This window comes from Acomys minous (assembly GCF_964271855.1).
Source record: "Acomys minous genome assembly, chromosome: 19".
In the NCBI taxonomy this organism is placed as follows: Eukaryota; Metazoa; Chordata; class Mammalia; order Rodentia; family Muridae; genus Acomys; species Acomys minous.
This window is the reverse complement of record NC_140499.1, coordinates 62,830,346-62,836,547: the sequence shown is the minus strand read 5'-3', so window position 1 is coordinate 62,836,547 and position 6,202 is coordinate 62,830,346.

The window sequence follows — 6,202 nt, the reverse complement described above, 5'->3', positions numbered from 1 at the left end:
GACTTGATTCCTGTCCTTCTTGGTTTTATTATGGAGGTGAAAATATCATCTTTTAAACGTTTCCAGTCATTAGGATGTGACCCAGCAGAGGGGCAGCAAACAGACAAGACACTTTCTCGGTGCCTTTGGCCATTCGCTTCCGGCTGAAAACGGCTTCAATGCCTGGTCCTGACACGTGCACTCACCAATCAAAATAGCAGAGTCTGAGGTGCGCAGCAATGGCGTTGGGGCGCGTTTAAAGGCTATTACAAATCATGACAGAAATAAAGTGGGAAGTCATTAAAGATAATGAAATGAAGACGGGGTGGTGGGTGGGGGAAAGGGGGAATGGCTCAGTGGGTGAAGCCCTCGCCACCAAGCCTGGGGACCTGAGTCCAGTCCTGCAGGAAGAGAGAACTGACTTCAAGCTGTCCACAAACCTCCACTGCAATTGCAGCCTGCTCGTGTGTGCACGAACACATAGGCGCACACTAGTGTTGTGGGGTATCCACCAGAAAAGACTGCTCAGACACAGGCTCAAGCTAATAGAAAGTCTTTATTAGCTGGCCAGTGACTACACTGGGTGTTCAGGATGAGCTTTTGTTTTGCTTTGTTTTGTCTTGTTTTGTTTTGTTTTGTTTTGAGACAAGGTTTCTCTGTGTAGCCTTGGCTGTCCTGGACTCACTTTGTACACCAGGCTGGCCTCGAACTTACAGCGATCCACCCGCCTCTGCCTCCCAAGTGCTGGGATTAAAGGCGTGCGCCACCACCGCCCGGCCAGGGTGAGCTTTGAAGCACAAAAACCATGTTCCAGGTTACCAGCTAACAAGACCAGCTAGCCGGAAGCAGAAAGTTAATACGTTCAGAGGCTTTTCCATGGCTGCAGACTTTGATGGGTTAGGCCTTTGTTTTCGTTTTGGCAGGTGGTGCTGTCTTCCGGAAGGAGTTTATAGCTGGCCCTTCCACCGTGGAGTCAGCTGTGCTAAGGCCTGGGGCCCTGCTACGCTAGTGCACGAACACACACGGGAATAAATGGGTCCAAGAATGAGGTGAGCATGTTGGGGATTGAAATCACACTCTCTGGCCTAGAGAGCACCGTGGGAAGAATATAAGGGACGGAACATAAGGAACAAACAAGTACCCAGAGAAACTCCAGAACATGAAGGGAATTATCAGGAGATTTGGTGTGTGTTCGTTCGTTCATTCGTTTGTTTAAATGCAGGGCTCTCAGGTAGCTTGGGCTGGGTTTTTGGACTTTCTATGCAGCAGAGAAGGACTTTGAACTCCTGCCCTTCCGCCTCTGCCTTTCAGTTGCTGAGAAGAAAAAGTAGGATACTAAGCTGATCCAGGCTCAGTTGCTCATTTATTTAGCTGTTGTTGTTGTTGTTGTTGTTGTTGTTGTTGTTGTTGTTTGAGACAGTTTCTCTGTGTAGTCCTGGCTGTCTTGGAACTTGTTCTGTAGACCAAACTGGCCTCAAATTCAGAGATGTGCCTGCCTCTGCCTCCCAAATGCTGGGATTAAAGGTGTGCGCCATTAAAGAATAAAAGTAGAAGTGTTGCTATAGAGATAATAGGATTCCCCAAAAGAAAAAAAAATTAAATAAATTTTTAAACAGAGAGGAAGAGATATTTAAGTTGGTAAAGTTGCTAATTTATTTTTAATAGAGAGAAATGGAAGATCTGCAATGAAAAGGCGCTATATTGGGTAACTTAGAAAAAATGCATTTAGACTAATTATATTTAAACTGAGGAACATAAAGTCGGCTCCAGCTCTAAACGCTTCTACGAGCAGCCGACGTCCTGCAGAGGAGCTCTGAAGCAGGCTCGATGCGCGTCATCAGCTTGTCCGAGTGAGACGGAACACTCCAGGCAGCACAGTGATGGATTAGAGTGGCCGAGGATGGCCAAACCTGGGCTTCCTGCTCAGCCGGTCCCCACAGCTCCAAAGGCTGCTGGGCAGATGGAACTCCAGCCGAGAAAGCCCAGAAAGTATCCAGCGAGGTCCTGTGCATCATCTTGGCACCTACAGAGTCTCCCTCTTGTAGGCACGGAGCCACAGAGCATTTACACAGGGAAGCTGAAGCCACACTTTCTGCGGGACCTCCTGTCAGCAGCGTCCCTTCGATGAGAGCTGTTGGCCCCTGCCTCTGTGAGAGCAAACAGATTTGGGAGTGTGACCAGAAGCCAGACAGCATTGCCCTCTGTGAGGTGATAAGGTGGCCCAGACTTGCAAATGCATTTGTCTAATTAACTTCAAGCCAAAGAAGCAGAAAGTGGCCTCTCCTTATATCTTCAGGCCCTGCGTTCTTCTTTTGGTTTGGTTTTGGTTTTTCAAAACAGGGTTTCTCTGTGTATCTGTGTAGCCTTGACTGTCCTGGACTCTCTTTGTAGACCAGGCTGGCCTCGAACTCACAGAGATCCGCCTGCCTCTGCCTCCCGAGTGCTGGGATTAAAGGTGTGCGCCACCATCCCCGGCTGGGCCCTGGGTTCTAACCCCAGCAACACAAATAATTTTTTTTCCGTAACGGAATCATACACACATTCTAATTCAGGACAACATTCGCAGACGAGGAGGAGAAAGAATACAATACGTGGCTGTGTAGGCAGAAGCTTTCAGCTGATGAGTGTTAATAATTTACTTCAAGTGATTTGAAACAAATACAGGAAAACATTCAAACTCAACAAAACTAATTTGAATATTGTATTATTTTCTTAGTTTTCTATACAACTAAAATATTTCAACACTAGATTGAGAGAGAGAGAGAGAGAGAGAGAGAGAGAGAGAGAGAGAGAGAGAGAGAGAGACAGGCGTGATAGTGCACACCTTTAATCCCAGCACTTGGGAGGCAAGAGGCACACAGATCTCTGTGAGTTCGAGGCCAGCCTGGTCTACAAAGCGAGTCCAGGATGGTCAAAATAACATAGAGAAACCCTGTCTCGAAAAAAGAAAAGAAAAAGAAAAAAAGAATAATAATTTAAGAAGGAAAAGAGAGAGACTCCATGGAGAGAAAGACAGCTGCATACAGGAAAGGGAGCTGGGTAAGTGTGAGCCTTTCCCAGGAAACCACCGAGGGCCACAGACAGTGCTGCAGTGTCTGCAGGGCTCAGAGCAAAGGATGAGGGCCCCAAGAGCTGTACTCCGCCTGCCAAGTAACAACAGTCTCAAGCCGAAAGGACGCGGGAGTCCATGAGCCAAGAGGCTTTGAAATCCAACCAACTGAATAATGAATCAGATAAAGGTGCAGGGATGAAGCTTGCGAACCCTGAATTCAGAGACCTGAGGCTCAACACGCACACAGGCATCCTGATGGCCCGCAGTGAGCGTGGCAGATGCAGCAACACGCTAATACTGACGAGCTCCAGTCATCAGAGCGTGGTAGACTGAGGCAGCGGAAACAGGAGTAGAAGTGAATTCACTATTTTCCCCCATCTTCTTTGAAGAGTTGCTGTGCTGCAACTGCATAAAATAAAATGCGCTGAAGAGTTGGGTTTTTTTCTGCGAGTTTTTTTTTTTAAGGAATTAATATTTCTCAAAATCTGAAATTCAGTCACTTGTTCATCTTTCTCTCCAGGTAAATACAGGTAAAACTTATGTAGGACTTTTTAAAATAGTGTGTGTATCGTGGTACCATTTTTGTACCTTTTTTCCTGTGGATACATCTCACAGTCTATGTAATTGTATTCTGTCCTCTCTTGGTATCCTCAGGGATAATCTGTATTGCTCTCCGCCCCACTGTCTTCCAAGCTCCCGCTACTATGGCCCATTAAGCCCCACTTAGTGTTTTTCCAGTCCAAAGTCCCAGAGTTCACACTCTGGCAGCAAGCAGCATGGCCAGGCCTGTCACAGCAAAACCCCACTCCTGGTACCAACCTCTGTCCGATTGACGTGAAGAAACACCATGGCCACTGCCACTCTTTTTTTTTCCCCCTTGAGACAGGGTTTCTTTGTGTAGCCCTGGCTGACCTGGAACTTGCTCTGTAGACTAGGCTGGCCTTGAACTCTTGTCTCCAGAGTGCTGGGATTAAAGGCTTGTACCACCAAGCCCCACCAGTGTCAACTCTGAACAAAAGAAAAGCATTTCACTAGACCTGGCTTTCAGTTTAGGAGGTTTAGTTCATTATCCTCAAGGCAGGGGGCATGGTGGTGCCAACACACACACACACACACACACACACACACACACACACACACCCCAGTGACATGCTTCCTTCAACAAAGCCACACCTACCCCAACAAGGCTACACATCCTAATAGTGCCACTGCCTGGTGACCAAGCGTTCAAATCTATAAGTAAGCCCTGGGGGCCATTCTTAGTCAACCGGCAACAGAGCGGCTCTTGTTTGTTTGACTCTTGCTGTTGTGTCCTGTCCCAGCTGTCCTGTTCTGTCCTCCCCTGCCTGCGCTTTGTTTCCTTTGCTGCTGCTGTTAGGACAGGGTCAGAGTCCTTCCTGTCCCAAAAGAAGCAGCAAAGGTGGCACACGTCTCTAATCCCAGTGCCCTGGGGAGGCAGAAGCAAGCAAATTCTGTTGGGTTCAAGACCAGCCTGGTCTACCTCGTTAATCCCAGCATTCAGGAGACCAAGTTTGAGGCCAGCCTGATCTACAAAGCGAGTTCCAGGGCAAGCAGGGCTACACAAATAAACCTAAGGAAAAGCTTAAGAGATCAAAGTACACTATGTTGGCACCAAAAAAAGGGGGGGGGGGAGCTAGAAGGCTGTCTCCTGCAATTGTGGTGTCCAGGAGATGGTACTTTAAGATAAAGTGGGGCTGGAGCCATGGCTCAGTGGTTAAGAGCACTGCCTGCTCTTCCAAAGGACCCTGGTTCAATTCCCAGCACCCACACGGCAGCTCACAACTGTCTGTAACTCCAAGATCTGACACCCCTACACCAACACGTGCACATAAATTAAAATTAAAATTAAATTAAATTAAGATAAAGTTGTAGGACAGTAGAAATGGAAAAATACAGGCCATCTGTTGGCCAGGCTAGCCTCAACTCAGCAGTCCTCTTGCCTCATCCTCCCAAGGGCTTGAATTGCAACCACATGTTGCCACAGTTGGCTGAGATTCACTTTTGAGGTAAAAGCAGTAGATCTTGTTAGTCAACTGGATGTGAGAAGTAAGGGAACCCAATAAGAAGAAAAACTCCTGGGACCAGGCTTGGCACAGACTAGGCTTCTGTCAACTCGACACAAACCAGAGTCATGCTGGAAGAGGAACCGCAATTGAGAAAATATCCCCACACTATTGGCCAACTGTATGCGTGTTGTTGTTGTTGTTGTTGTTGGTTTTTGGTTTTTGGTTTTGTTTTTTTTTTTTTGACTGGAGTGGCAAGGCCCAGCTTCCTGTGGGCGGTACCACCCTGGACTGCTGGTCCTGAGGGCTATAAGAAAGCTGACTGAGCAAGCCATGGAGAACAAGGCAGTCATCAGCACTCCCCCTATGGCCTTTCCAGAAGCTCCTGGCTCCAGGTTCCTGTCCTGACTTCCTTCAGCGAGGAACTGTGGTATGCAAGTGTAAGTGAAATAAACCTTTCTTCCCCAAGCCGGGCGTGGTGGCGCACACCTTTAATCCCAGCACTTGGGAAGGCAGAGGCAGGCGGGTCTCTGTGAGGTCGAGGCCAGCCTGGTTTACAAAGAGAGTCCAGGACAGCCAAGGCTACAGAGAGAATCCCTGTCTCAAAAACAAAAAACAAAACAAAAAACCTTCCTTCCCCAAGTTGCTTTTGTTCATGGTGTTTGATCACAGCAATAAACCCTAAGACAAATGTAGACACCCGAATGAGACAGCAAAGAACCCAGGAGAGAAAGCATGGGTTTGGGATGCAGTAAAACTCATCCTCCACATACGAGCACTGGCTCTGTGCCAGGTACTGTAAAACAACACAGTAAACAAGACAGGAGAAAACTCTCCCTCGTGGAGACTAAGCTGTAGTGAAAAAAAGCAATAAACAAATGACATCTTTGAGATTTATAAATGTTATATCAAAATACAAAGCAGCGTGGTAGTCCCAGCTGGCGCGGAGGCGGAGGCTAGAGCATGCCAAGTTCAAGGCCTGCCGGGGAAACTTCAAAAGAGCCTGTCTCGAAGTAAAACTTAAAGCCAGACGTGATGGTGCACACCTGTAATCCCAATACTCACGGAAGCAGAGGCAGGAGGATTTCTGTGAGTTCGAGGACAGCCTGGTCTACAAATCGAATCCAGGAGAACCAAGGCTATACCG